General features: G+C 32.4%; 1 long non-coding RNA gene across 1 annotated transcript; it reads right to left on the bottom strand.

Annotated features, from left to right (window-relative positions):
- Nucleotides 1–6,829: 6,829 nt before the first annotated feature.
- Nucleotides 6,830–15,905, bottom strand: LOC139481986 (uncharacterized). The gene is made up of 5 exons (XR_011654743.1): nt 15,863–15,905; nt 11,607–11,706; nt 10,618–10,717; nt 8,962–9,070; nt 6,830–7,703 (listed from the first exon to the last, which is right to left on the bottom strand). It is a non-coding gene; the product is annotated as an uncharacterized lncRNA (long non-coding RNA).
- Between the last annotated feature and the right edge of the window lie 504 nt (nt 15,906–16,409).

A 16,409-nucleotide genomic window follows, 5' to 3' on the forward strand; every position in this document is an offset into this window, starting at 1 on the left:
GTTCTTAGATACAGTGTGAAGATGTTGTCTGTGGTTCTTAGGTACAGTCTGTATATTGTATTTGGTTTCTAGATACAGTGGGTAGATGTTGTCTGTGGTTGCTAGATACAGTGTGTATAATTTTATGTTTGTCTGTGGTTGCTATATACAGTGTGTATACGTTGTTTGTAATTGTTAGAAACAGTGTGTATATGTTGCATGGGATTGCTAGGTATAGTGTGTATATGTCGTCTGTGGTTCTTAGATACAGTTTGTGTATTGGTCTTTGGTTTCTAAATACAGTGTGTATATGTTTCTATGGTTGCTAGATATAGTAAGTATATGTTTGTCTGTGGTTGCTAGATACAGTGTGTATATGTTGTCAGTAATTGCTAGAAACAGTGTGTATATGTTGCCTAGGATTGCTAGATATAGTGTGTATATGTTGTCTGTGGTTGCTAGATACAGTGTGTATACGTTGTTTGTAATTGTTAGAAACAGTGTGTATTTGTTGCATGGGATTGCTAGGTATAGTGTGTATATGTCGTCTGTGGTTCTTAGATACAGTGAGAAGATGCTGTCTGTGGTTCTTAAATACAGTTTGTGTATTGTCTTTGGTTTCTAAATACAGTGTGTATATGTTTCTATGGTTGCTAGATATAGTAAGTATATGTTTGTCTGTGGTTGCTAGATACAGTGTGTATATGTTGTCAGTAATTGCTAGAAACAGTGTGTATATGTTGCCTAGGATTGCTAGATATAGTGTGTATATGTTGTCTGTGGTTGCTAGATACAGTGTGTATATGTTTGTCTGTGGTTGCTAGATATAGTATGTATATGTCGTCTGTGGTTCTTAGATACAGTGTGAATATGTTGTCTGTGGTTCTAAGATGCAGTCTGTATACTGTCTTTGGTTCTAGATACAATGGATATATGATGTCTGTAGTTGCTATATACAGTGTGTATATGTTGTGTATGGTTGCTAGATATAGTGCATATATGTTGTGTGTGGTTGTTAAATGCAGTCTGTTTATATTGTCTATGGTTGATAGATGCATTCTGCGTATATTGTCTGTGGTTCTTAGACACAGTCTTTGGACATTGTCTGTGGTTTCTAGATACAGTGTGTTTATTTTGTCTGTGTTTGTAAGACACAGCCAGTATGTGCTGTCTGTTGGTTTTAGATGCTGTCTGTTTATATTGTCTGTGGTTGTTAGATGCATTATTTGTATACATTGACTGTGATTGCTAGATACATTGTGTATATGTTGTCTGTTGGACAGAGCCAGTATATGCTGTTTTGAGGTTTTCGATACATTTTGTACATGTTGACTATGTTTGATAGGTAAATCTAGAATAGAGGTTATGTAGAAACAGGGGATTTGTTAAAAAGACAACCGATGTGTCGTTAACGAATAGAGAAAATCCAACATCTTGAGGCGGGCATCATACAGTTTGCCCCTTAAATAATGTATACTAGTTCAGAAAAAAAGGAATATAAAAGAACATGTGGTATGATTGCCAATGAGACAACTCTCCACAAGAGACCAAATGACACAGAAACTAATAGCTATAGGTTAACTTACGGCCTTCAACAATGAACAAAGCCTAGAACTGCATAGTCAGCTATAAAAGGCCCCGAAATCACAAATGTAATACAATACAAACAAATAAAAAACTAACGGCATACTTAATGTACAAACAAAAAGTGAAAGAAAAACTAATACGTAACACAACAAAATACGACAATCACTGAATAAACAGGCACCTTACTTGGAACCGGCACATAAACACAGAATGTGGCGGGGTTAAACATGTTAACGGGAATCTTACCCTTCCCTAACCTGTAAATGTGGTGCAACAGTACAACATAAGAACGAACGGTAAAAATCAGTTGAAAAAAGCTTAAATTAACCCTACAGATGATACGCATAGATATATCAAATAAAACAATCATGCATCCAAGACTAATTTTTCAATCAGTACGCATCCACCATCGAATTGATTTAGTGTAGTTAATACATATATACGGTCGTTTGATAAATCTGTAAGTGTTGTATGATGTACTTGTAATTGGACCTAATGGTATATTATAAGGTATAAGGTTATTTGGTATAGTCTATAAGTGTTGCAAGTGGTAATTTGACCTAATTGTGTTATTTAGTACAATCTGTAAGTTTTGTATGAGACAATTAGACATTGAGGTATAAGGTATATGACTATTTGATACATTCTATGAGTGTTGTATGATGTATTTAGATTTTCTGGTATAATATATGTAGCTATTTAAACCAATATGAATGAGTGTCATAAGGGATTATTCGAATTAAAAGTGTACGTCAAGAGAAGTTTGGAATCTTCATAGTAATTGTAACACGCAATATTTGATGGGTAAAATTATAATTGATTCTGCTTTGTTTCATGAAAAATAAATGGACAAGACGTAGCCTCAAAAATCTATCTTTGTGTAAGGTTGAAAAAATAGTACTTTGTAAAAAAAAATGTGATACAATTTGTTTCACGTTCGGAGGACGTTTTTGTTCCTCAAACTATCGACAATCCCATGGAACGCAACTGGGATGTTCTTCCTGTCGCGAGTTGTTCCATTATTCACATGAGACAGGCTTTATGCAGAGCTTCTACGGAAGAATGAAAAGAACCTATGATTAATTTATTAGTTCTCTTTTTGTTATCTAGATCAGGTCATCTCACTGAATAATTCAAAGACTATGTTGAACATGTTGAACAAATCTATCCCATCGAACGTGAAATAAAGGATACACAATATACAGATAAATCTGCCTTATATCATGACTTAATATATCTAAAATTTGCAATGAGTATCGGCTGAGATCAAATTTTACGACAATATAGAGATGATTCAGCTTCCAACTGTACATTTTCCGTTTCTGTGTAATGCCATCCCAGCAGCGGATGCATATAGATTATAAATCTCACAGTTAATACGATATTCAAAAGTTTGCATTCCATATCATGATTTCATTGGTAAAGGGTTGCTGCTTGAAAGGAAGATATTGACCTATGAGTTCCAATTGGTAGAGTAATCTATAGACAACATGTAACTAGGAATCACACCGTCTACAAACATCTTGTATCTGGTAACCATACCATGCATAGACAACGTATACCGAGGAAACAACACCATAAATAGGCAACTTGTATAAATTTAAGAACCACATTCTATAGATAAGATATATCTAGGAACTATACCATCTGTAGACAACTTGTATCAAGGAACCACACCATATATAGACAACTTGTATCTAGGAACCACGACATCTTAAACAACTTGTATCAAGGAACCACACCATATATATATATATATATACTAGTAGATAACATCTAATAAAGAACCACACCATCTATAGACAACTTGTATCTAGGAACCCCTGCATATATAAACAATTTATATCGAGAAACAACACCATATATACATAACTTATATCTAGTAACCACACCATCTGTAGGCACCTGATATCTAGGAACCAAACAAGATATAGATAAATAAAGGCATAATTAGTGTACCGCTGTTCGAAAGTCACAAATTGATTGAGAGAAAACAAATTCAGGGTACAAACTAAAACCGAGGTAAACACATCAAATATAAGAGGAAAACAATGAAACAACAGAAACACTTAAGTGCAACAAAAAACAAAACGACCATGCAACACACACAGAAAGGAACTATAAGATAACAACTGCCATATTCCTGACTTGGTACAGGACATTTTAAGAAAAAATGGTGGGTTGAACTTAGTTTTGTTGTTAGCCAAACCTCGTGTTTTTATGGCAATGATAAATACTAGTATAACAATAAAAGAACCACATTACATGACAGGACTACAGTACAAATAAATCATACAATAATACATGCTAATGGTTAACAAAGGTACCAGGCTCATGATTTAATACGCGAGTTTCATCTATATAAGAGTAAGTTATTTCTTGGAACCATACCATCTAAAGACAAAGTGTATCCGTAACCAGGAACAGCGATATATAAACAACTTGTATCTAGAAACCATACCATTTATTTAAAAAGAGGGACAAATGATACCAGAAGGACAGTCAAACTCATAAATCGAAAATAAACTGACAACGCCATGGCTAAAAATGAAAAAGACAAACAGACAAACTATAGTACACATGACATAACATAGAAAACTAAAGACTTGTATCTGTGAACCACACCATATATAGACAACTTGTATCTACGAACCACGACATCTAAAGATATCTTATATCTAGGAACCATACCTCCTATATATCAAGTATTTCATACTATGTATTTCAAACTTGTATCTAGCAATCATTACATTACAGAAAACTTGTATATAGGAATGTTTGGTTCTTTTTATACAAGTTGCCTATTTATGGTCTTGTTTCCTCGGTATACGTTGTCTATGGATGGTATGGTTACCAGATACAAGATGTCTGTAGACGGTATGATTCCTAGTTGCATGTTGTCTATAGATTACTCTACTAATTAGAACTCTTAGGTCAATATCTTCCTTTTAAGCAGCAACCCTTTACCAATGAAATCAAATATTGCTTGTTACAATTACTATGAAGATTCCAAACTTTTCTTGGCGTACACTTTTAATTTGAATAATCTCTTATGACACTCACACATATTGGTTTAAATAGCTACATATATTCTACCAGAAGATCTAAATACATCATACAACACTCATAGAATGTATCAAATAGTCATATACCTTATACCTCAATGTCTAATTGTCTCATACAAAACTTACAGATTGTACTAAATAACACAATTAGGTCAAATTACCACTTGCAACACTTATAGACTATACCAAATAACCTTATACCTTATAATATACCATTAGGTCCAATTACAAGTACATCATACAACACTTACAGATTTATCAAATGACCGTATATATGTATTAATTACACTAAATCAATTCGATGGTGGATGCGTACTGATTGAAAAATTAGTCTTGGATGCATGATTGTTTTATTTTATATAAGTTGATATAGACTTTGAATAAGTACCGGTAACTACGATCGAGCGCTCTCAGATCTGTACTAAGTGTCTTTATATGTTGTTGAGATGTACAACACCCGGTCACGTTCACGTTGTGTTGTTATATTCATATCTATGAGTATCATCTTTTTCAACTGATTTTCACAGTTCGTTCTTATGTTGTACTGTTACACCACAGTTACAGGTAAGGGGAGGGTTAGATTCCCGCTAACATTTTTAACCCCGCCACATTCTGTGTTTATGTGCCGGTTCCAAGTCAGGTGCCTGTTATTCAGTGATTGTCGTTTTTGTTGTGTTACGTATTAGTTTTTCTTTCACTTTTGTTTGTACATTAATTATGCCGTTAGTTTTTTATTTGTATGAATTGTATAAAATTTGTGATTTCGGGGGCCTTTCATAGCTGACTATGCAGTTCTAGGCTTTGTTCATTGTTGAAGGCCGTACGTTAACCTATAGCTATCAGTTTCTGTGTCATTTGGTCTCTTGTGGAGAGTTTTCTCATTGGCAATCATACCACATGTTCTTTTTATATATATATTCCTTTTTTTGCTGAACTAGTATACATTATTTAAGGGGCAAACTGATGCCCGCCTCCAGATGTTGGATTTTTTCTATTAGTTTACGACACATCTGTTGTCTTTTTGACACATTCCCTGTTTCTACATAACCGCCTTTCTAGATTTACCTATCAAACATAGACAACATATACAAAATATATCTAAAACCTACAAACAGCATATACTGGCTCTGTCCAACAGACAACATATACACAATGTATCTAGCAATCACAGTCAATATATACACAGAATGCATATAACAACCACAGACAATATAAACAGACAGTATCTAAAACCAACAGATAGCACATACTGGCTTTGTCTTACAAACACAGATAGAATATACACACTGTATCTAGAAACTACAGACAATATCCAAAGACTGTGTCTTAGAACCACAGATAATATACACAGAATGCATCTATCAACCATAGACAATATAAACAGACTGCATTTAACAACCACACACGACATATACTTACTATATCTAGCAACTATAGACAACATATACACACTGTATCTAGCAACCACAGACATCATATACCCATTGTATCTAGAACCAAAGACAATATACATACTGTATCTTAGAACCACAGACAACATATTCACACTGTATATAAGAACCACAGACGACATATACATACTATATCTAGCAGCCACAGCCAAACATATACAAACTGTATCTAGCAACCACAGACAACATATACCCACTGTATCTAAAAACCAAAGACAATATACAGACTGTACCTAAGAACCACAGACAACATCTTCACACTGTATCTAAGAACCACAGACAACATATACATACTATATCTATATTATAACAACCACAGACAATATATGCAGAGGGTATCTTATAACTACACTATCGGTGTGCCTTTCCCAAGAAAGGACACTGGAGTTCAGTGGTTGTTGCTTCATGACTGTCATATTTGTTATCTGTTTTGCTTTAAAGTTAGACATAAGTTTTCTCTATTGAATTGTTTCATTTTTGCATGTTAATGCCTTTAAAAGCCGAGTATATGGTATGGGTTTTTTTTCTCATTGTTGAATTCTGTATGGTTGTCAATAATTGCTACCATCCACTCATTTAAACTTTGTTGGATAGTTGTTTCATGGGTAAACATACCATATATCTTTATTCATATACAGACAATTTACATAGTCTGTATCAAACAACTACAGACAATGCATACAAACTCTATTGAAGAACCAAAGACAATATATATAGAATGTATATAATAACCACAGCTAACAAATATTTTAGGTTTATATAATTTTATTAGTTGTTTATAAATACATGTATGTGTATACTCTATAAAGATTAGAATTGTAACAAAAATGTGTTTAATACCTTTGTTTCTGCTATTACCTATATTATCTAAAACTAATTTGTGTTTGTAAATATGCCTTTACCTCAAATTATGTTTTTAATATGACAAGTGATGGCCTCATTAAGTATTAAGCTTATATAATCAAAACCTAAAATAGTCCTTTTGCTAATGTGACATATATTCAGATAATTTACAAAATATTATGGATAATATGGGCTCACACCTTGTTCTAGTAATCAGTAAGCATTTCTAAGCAAATTATTGAAATTAATGATAATGATTTTCATTCGTTATTGAAATATAAGCATAAACATTTACAAACTATCTCTGGTATTGATTTTATTGTTATCCTCAATTATGCTTCGTTAAAGATGTTTGTATCATATTCTAAAAATAATATACATGTATACTATTAGTTTATGTATTTTTTAATGTTATTTAAGCAGAATTTCTATCTACCATCTGTTTAATCCAATGAAATCTAAAATGAGAGCTTCAAGAAAATTTTCATGGATTATCTAAACATTCTAAAAATATGCATTACATTTTCATAATAGGTAGTTTTTCCATATCATCATTATATAATAAACACCTTGTAAATAGTTCCTATAATTAAAGGTATCAAAAGTATATATTTTTTATATATATATTTATGTACAGTGCCTAGGAAAAATTTAAATGTTCATGTATTACAGAATGTTAAAACTTTTTTTTGTATTGTTCAGTTATTCTGCTCAAATCATCTGTGTGTTAACTCCTTGAGGTCTTAGGTGAACTTTTGCATAGTAGATGTGAACCAACCTGAAATATAAAATCATTATGTTAGAATTCGTAAGCTCTCATTAATTCTTGTAGTACTTAAACTATCAACTTTCAAAGATGTCAGACGAACCAAATTACATTTTGAAAAGAAAGTATAGAATAGGAATTTGGTGCATGAGTCATGAGTCAGTTCTTAAAAGAGCAAATTCTCTACAACTCATTACTACTGTATAGCAGTTGACCACATTCTGTCACATAGATTCTGGCCAAAATGTGATTCTTTTGTTCATGCATGATCTTGTAGAATTTAAATTATTGACAAGCAAGAGGTTTTGTGAGTTGATACATATCTTTTCATCCATTTAGCAGACCGTTTTTTTATTCATGTATATTAATCATTGAGTGATAGATTTCTCTTTGAATAGATCTAAAGGTCCCAGTGATAGTATAAAGAGGCTAATAACTATTGTATTTTTTCAATTAGTAATAGAACAGATAAATGTATAAATACCTTGACCAATAGGAGATGACCCTATGGAAAAGTTCCATTAGATTCTCAATAAGATCAACATTACATTCTTGTATAGAATGACATTAATCACTATAGGTTTCCTTGCCACATATTTTATAATGGATATATTTTCTCATGTTGGAAATATATTAAAGAGTAGGTTAAGAAATGTCTTTTATGACCATTGTTAAAAGCTGAAAGTGTTTCAAATTGATGATTACATGTGTAAGTATTAAAACATTACACTTTTTTGTTGATCTTGGAATACAGAACTATGCCTAAGAAACTTCAGTTATGTATAATAGAGGTTGATGTTAAAGTGGACAAATGGTCAGGATTGCAACCACTATTATAAGCCTAGGAAACATAAATAGCAGGGCCTTGCAGATTTAATTTTCAAGCAAGATATTTGAATCATATTTCATTGGTCACAACAAACATGATCAGAAAAATCTATTTTGCTGATAAATTGGCTCCATTTGTTTTTGTGATTTAATTATCATGTTTGTATTGATCTGATGATTTTATCAATTTATCAGCTTAATATTTTCATTTGTTATTTAAGGTTTTGTTCATTGTTGAAGGCTGAACAGTGACCTTAAGTTCCTTACCTTCAATGTCACTTAGTCTCTGGTGGCAATAATACCAAATCTTTTTATATTGATATCTTTGTTTCTGGTCCAACAACCTATGGGTTTATAGAGAAAAAGGAAAATTTTAATTTTAACTTATGGTAGTCTAAATTAACACATGGAACACATGCATTGATATTGTCTATATACATACCGGCATCTAAATTATCTGGTGTGACCTTACAGAGTGTGTCCAAATCCTTGACACTGTGAACATGGTGAATTTGTTAACTGAGAATGAATGCAACAAGTCATCTGGAAATCTAAAGACAGAAAAATAATTGAATTCAATATAACAAATATTATAGGAAACGGTAAAAATTGTATTGACATGGATATTAGATTTTGTGGTTTTACAAAAGTTTTCACACGAGCCTTATAAGGTTCTTAGATATAGGATATATGTTTTGTCTATGATTCTTAGATATAGGCTACATGTATTGTCTATGGTTCTTAGATATAAAGGCTATATGTATTGTCTATGGTTCTTAGATATAAAGGCTATATGAATTGTCTATGGTTCTTAGAAAAGTCTACATGAATTGTCTATGATTCTTAAGTTCAGTCTTTGTGTATTGTCTATGGTTCTTAGGTTCAGTCTATGTGTATTGTCTTTGGTTATTATGTAGTCTATATGTATTGTCTATAGTTCTAAGATAAAGGATATATATAATGTCTATAGTTCTTAGGAAGATTCTGTATGTATTGTCTATGGTTCTAAGGAAAAGTCTATGTATTGTTTTTGGTTCTTAGATATAGTATATATGTATTGTCTGTGGTTCTTATGTATAGGCTACATGTATTGTCTATGGTTCTTAGGTAGAGTCTATATGGATAGTATATGATTCTTAGGTTCAGTCTGTATGTATTGTCTATGGTTCGTAGATATAGTATATATGTATTGTCTGTGGTTCTTATATATAGGCTACATGTATTGTCTATGGTTTTTAGGTTTAGTCTATATGTATTGTCTGTGGTTCTAAGGTTCAGTCCATATGTATTGTCTGTGGTTCTTAGGAAGAGTCTATATGTATAGTCTATGGTTCTTAGGTTTAATTTATGTGTATTGTCTATGATTCTTAGGTTAAGTCTATATGTATTGTCTGTGGTTCTTATGTTCAGTCTATATGTATTGTCTGTGGTTCTTAGGTAGAATCTATATGTATAGTCTAAGGTTCTTAGTTTTAATTTATGTGTATTGTCCATGGTTCTTAGATTTAGTCTATATGTATTGTCTATGGTTCTTAGGTTAAGTATATATGTATTGTCTGTGGTTCTAAGGTTCAGTCTATATGTATTGTCCATGGTTCTTAGGTTTAGTATATATGTATTGTCTATGGTTCTTAGGTTTAGTCTATTTGTATTGTCTGTGGTTCTTAGGTTAAGTCTATATGTATTGTCTGTGGTTCTTAGGTTCAGTCTATATGTATTGTCTGTGGTTCTTAGGTAGAGTCTATATGTATAGTCTATGGTTCAAAGGTTTAATTTATGTGTATTGTCTATGGTTCTTAGGTTTAGACTAAGAGTATTGTCTATTGTTCTTAGGTTTAGTCTATATGTATTGTCTTTTGTTCTTAGGTTTAGTCTATATGTATTGTCTGTGGTTCTTATGTTCAGTGTATATGTATTGTCTGTAGTGGCAATCACTCCACATCTTTTAATTTCTTTACCTATGTTTCTTGTCCAAAAACATTTGGGTTTGAAGAGAAAAAGGAAAATTTTAACCTTAAATGATGGGGGTATAATTTAAAGCATGGAACACTTACCAAGTCCAAACATTAAACAATATTGATTTTGTCTTTATACATACCAGTATCTAATACATCTGATGTGACCTTACAGAGTGTGGCCAAATCCTTTAAAATGTGAATTTGTTAGCTGAGAATTAATGAACCAAGTCTCTTTGAAATCTGAAGACAGAAAAGTAATTGAAATCAATGTAACAAATATTATCGGTAATGGAAACATTATATTTACATGGATATTAAACTTTGTGGTTCAACAAAAGTTTTCATACATAATTTCTTAAAAAGTTTAAATTTGTGATTTACTTGTATTGTCTATGGTTCTTAGGTAGAGTCTATATGGATAGTCTATGATTCTTAGGTTCAGTCTGTATGTATTGTCTATGGTTCTAAGGAAGAGTCTATATGTATAGTCTATGGTTCTTAGGTTTAATTTATGTGTATTGTCTATGATTCTTAGGTTAAGTCTATATGTATTGTCTGTGGTTCTTAGGTTTAGTATATATGTATTGTCTGTGGTTCTTAGGTTTAGTCTATATGTATTGTCTGTGGTTCTTAGGTGAAGTCTATATGTATTGTATGTGGTTCTTAGGTTTAGTCTATATGTATTGTCTGTGGTTCTTAGGTTTAGTCTATATGTATTGTCTGTGGTTCTTAGGTTCAGTCTATATGTATTGTCTGTGGTTCTTAGGTAGAGTCTATATGTATAGTCTATGGTTCAAAGGTTTAATTTATGTGTATTGTATATGGTTCTTAGGTTTAGACTAAGAGTATTGTCTATGGTTCTTAGGTTTAGTCTATATGTATTGTCTTTTGTTCTTAGGTTTAGTCTATATGTATTGTCTGTGGTTCTTAGGTTCAGTGTATATGTATTGTCTGTAGTGGCAATCACTCCACATCTTTTAATTTCTTTACCTATGTTTCTTGTCCAAAAACATTTGGGTTTGAAGAGAAAAAGGAAAATTTTAACCTTAAATGATGGGGTATAATTTAAAGCAAGGAACATTTACCACGTCCAAACATTAAACAATATTGATTTTGTCTATATACATACCAGTATCTAATACATCTGATGTGACCTTACAGAGTGTGGCCAAATCCTTTAAAATGTGAATTTGTTAGCTGAGAATTAATGAACCAAGTCTCTTTGAAATCTGAAGACAGAAAAGTAATTGAAATCAATGTAACAAATATTATCGGTAATGGAAACATTATATTTACATGGATATTAAACTTTGTGGTTCAACAAAAGTTTTCATACATAATTACTTAAAAAGTTTAAATATGTGATTTACTTGTATTGTCTATGGTTCTTAGGTAGAGTCTATATGGATAGTCTATGATTCTTAAGTTCAGTCTGTATGTATTGTCTATGGTTCTAAGGAAGAGTCTATATGCATAGTCTATGGTTCTTAGGTTTAATTTATGTGTATTGTCTATGATTCTTAGGTTAAGTCTATATGTATTGTCTGTGGTTCTTAGGTTTAGTATATATGTATTGTCTGTGGTTCTTAGGTTTAGTCTATATGTATTGTCTGTGGTTCTTAGGTTCAGTCTATATGTATTGTCTGTGGTTCTTAGGTTTAGTCTATATGTATTGTCTGTGGTTCTTAGGTTTAGTCTATATGTATTGTCTGTGGTTCTTAGGTTTAGTCTATATGTATTGTCTGTGGTTCTTAGGTTTAGTCTATATGTATTGTCTGTGGTTCTTAGGTTCAGTCTATATGTATTGTCTGTGGTTCTTAGGTAGAGTCTTTATGTATAGTCTATGGTTCTTAGCTTTAATTTATGTGTATTGTCCATGGTTCTTAGGTTTAGTCTAAGAGTATTGTCTATGGTTCTTAGGTTTAGTCTAAGAGTATTGTCTATGGTTCTTAGGTTCAGTCTATATGTATTGTCTGTGGTTCTTAGGTAGAGTCTATATGTATTGTCTGTGGTTCTTAGGTAGAGTCTTTATGTATAGTCTATGGTTCTTAGCTTTAATTTATGTGTATTGTCCATGGTTCTTAGGTTTAGTCTAAGAGTATTGTCTATGGTTCTTAGGTTTAGTCTAAGAGTATTGTCTATGGTTCTTAGGTTCAGTCTATATGTATTGTCTGTGGTTCTTAGGTTAAGTCTATATGTATTGTCTGTGGTTCTTAGGTAGAGTCTATATGTATAGTCTATGGTTCATAGGTTTAATTTATGTGTATTGTCTAGGGTTCTTAGGTTTAGTCTAAGAGTATTGTCTATGGTTCTTAGGTTTTGTCTATATGTATTGTCATTGGTTCTTAGGTTTAGTCTATATGTATTGTCTGTGGTTCTTATGAAGAGTGTATATGTATTGTTTGTGGTTCTTAGGTTCAGTCCATATGTATTGTCTATGGTTTTTAGGTTAAGTCTAAGAGTATTGTCTATGGTTCTTAGGTTTTGTCTATATGTACTGTTTGTGGTTCTTAGGTTTAGTCTATATGTATTGTCTATGGTTCTTACGAAGAGTCTATATGTATTGTCTATGGTTCTTAGGTTTAGTCTATATGTATTGTCTGTGGTTCTTATGTATAGGCTACATGTATTGTCTATGGTTCTTAGGTTTAGTCTAAGAGTATTGTCTGTGGTTCTTATGTTCAGTCTATATGTATTGTCTGTGGTTCTGAGAAAGAGTCTACATGTATAGTCTATGGTTCTTAGGTTTAGTCTATATGTATTGTCTGTGGTTCTTATGTATAGGCTACATGTATTGTCTATGGTTCTTAGGTTTAGTCTATATGTATTGTCTGTGGTTCTGATGTTCAGTCCATATGTATTGTCTGTGGTTCTTAGGAAGAGTCTATATGTATTGTCTATGGTTCTTAGGTTTAGTCTATATGTATTGTCTGTGGTTCTTATGTATAGGCTACATGTATTGTCTATGGTTCTTAGGTTTAGTCTAAGAGTATTGTCTGTGGTTCTTATGTTCAGTCTATATGTATTGTCTGTGGTTCTGAGAAAGAGTCTACATGTATAGTCTATGGTTCTTAGGTTTAGTCTATATGTATTGTCTGTGGTTCTTATGTATAGGCTACATGTATTGTCTATGGTTCTTAGGTTTAGTCTATATGTATTGTCTGTGGTTCTGATGTTCAGTCCATATGTATTGTCTGTGGTTCTTAGGAAGAGTCTATATGTATTGTCTGTGGTTCTTATGTTCAGTCTATATGTATTGTCTGTGGTTCTAAGGAAGAGTCTATATGTATAGTCTATGGTTCTTAGGTTTAATTTATGTGTTTTGTCCATGGTTCTTAGGTTTAGTCTAAGAGTATTGTCTATGGTTCTTAGGTTTAGTCTATATGTATTGTCTGTGGTTCTTAGGTTTAGTCTATATGTATTGTCTGTGTTTCTTTGGTAGAGTCTATATGTATAGTCTATGGTTCATAGGTTTAATTTATGTGTATTTTCTATGGTTCTTAGGTTAAGTCTATATGTATTGTCTGTGGTTCTTAGGTTCAGTCTATATGTATCGTCTGCGGTTCTTAGGTTTAATTTATGTGTATTGTCTATGGTTCTTAGATTCAGTCTATATGTATTGTCTGTGGTTCTCAAGTTCAGTCTATATGTATTTTCTATGGTTCTTAGGTAAAGTCTATGTGTATAGACTATGGTTCTTAGGTTAGGTTTATATGTATTGTCTATGGTTCTTAGATACAGGATACATGTATATGCACTATATGTTTTGTCTAGATGGATTTTAAGTTAAGTTTATATGTATTACTAGTATCTATTGATCTTAGATAATAAAAGGATATATGAATGATATGTTTTGTCTATGGTTTTTAGTTGAAGTCGATATGTTTAGTTTATTGTTGTTAGAAATAGGCTTTACATATTGTCTACAATTCTTGGATATAAGCTTATTTTGTTGTCTATGGTGTTTAAGTATAGTCTACGGTATATATGTATTTTCTATGGTTCTTAGTGAATAGCAAGGGCAACAAACCTTACATTAGATAATCATGAATAGTAAGGAAAATAATCAAATGATCATCACGGTCAAACTGTGTAATCAGATAATCATGAATATTATGGGCAATAATCAAACATTCATACATGTACTTGCCGAACTGTTTAATCATATGATCATGATTATGAAGGGCAATAATCAGACGATCATCATGGCCTAACTGTTTAATCATACGATCATGATTATCAATCAAGGGCAATATTCAGATGATCATCACAGCCTAACTGTTTAATCATATGGTAATGAATATTAAAGGCAATAATCAAACAATCATCATATCCTAACTGTTTAATCATATATATGATCATGATAAACAAGGGCAATAATCAGACAATCATCACGGCCTAACTGTTTAGTCATATATATGATCATGATAAACAAGGGCATTAATCAGACAATCATCAAGGCCTAACTGTTTAGTCATATATATGATCATGATGAAAAAGCGCAATAATCAGACAATCATCATGGCCTAAGTAACTGTTTAGTCATATATATGATCATAATAAACAAGGGCAATAATCAGACAATCATCACGGCAATATTTAGACAATCATCACAGCCTAACTGTTTAATCATATGGTAATGAATACTAAGGGCAATAATAAAATTGAGAATGGAAATGAGGAATGTGTCAAAGAGACAACAACCCGACAAAATAAAAAACAACAGCAGAGGGTCACCAACAGGTCTTCAATGTAGCGAGAATTTCCCGCACCCAGAGGCGTCCTTCACCTGGCCCCTAAACAAATATATACTAGTCTAGTGATAATGAACGCCATACTAATTTCCAAATTGTACACAAGAAACTAAAATTAAAATAATACAAGACTAACAAAGGCCAGAGGCTCCTGACTTGGGACAGGCGCAAAAATGCGGCGGGGTTAAACATGTTTGTGAGATCTCAACCCTCCCCCTATACCTCTAACCAATGTAGAAAAGTAAACGCATAACAATACAATAATCAGACGATCAACACAGCCTAACTGTTTAATCATATGGTTATGAATATAAAGTGGGTCTCATTAGGGTCTAAGCATGACGCAGGATTGGCAGATTTATTTTAAGCGTGCCACATGATCGTCCAATAATCAAGTGTACCCCCCATAAAACAATGATAATGATAGGGGATCAACTGTGTAAACATATAATCATGAATATGAGGAGGAAACTCTAACTATCAACATGCTCACACTACTCATTTGTTATAGCCTTTATATAAATCCCAGGTTAAACCAAAGCCTAGCTGATATTTTGGCCAAAATCTTGAAAATGTTTAAAACAAAAGTATGTTTGTTATTTTGTCGTTAACTTTTTATTTTAGTGTTTACCCTTTTTTAGCATCGTTAGGACTTTTTACCCATCCTTTAACAGGTCAGGACCACTACCTTATATGGAAATGCATAAATCAGCATACTTATGTTCTCTCACATGTACCTGTTTATTTACATGTGACGCAATTTATTTTTACCTAGGTTTTTGACCAATCCAATAAATGAGTAACAATGCATGATGGACTACTACGTGTTTACAATCAACCGAGAACATGTGTTATTTACTGAAATACAACACATTTTTTCGTGCAATGCGGGATTCACAATTTCGCTTAGTTTTTCATTTTGTGTATCCTCATTTATAGTTCGTGATACAAAGTATTCCTTCCATGCTCAGATTAACAAAGAGTTGTTTCTTTGCAAAGAAAAAGGGTTTGAATTACCCGATATATAGCCATTAATATGTTTGATGATGGCACGGAGATTTCATGTATTCGTCCACCAGACAGCAACGAAACAACAGCGAAAAACACAATTACCCATGAGACAAACTTACTAGTGTTAAGTAAGCCGTCGATAACAGCCGGTGCTAATATTCACGAGT

This window comes from Mytilus edulis, chromosome 1, assembly GCF_963676685.1.
Source record: "Mytilus edulis chromosome 1, xbMytEdul2.2, whole genome shotgun sequence".
Lineage (NCBI taxonomy): Eukaryota > Metazoa > Mollusca > Bivalvia > Mytilida > Mytilidae > Mytilus > Mytilus edulis.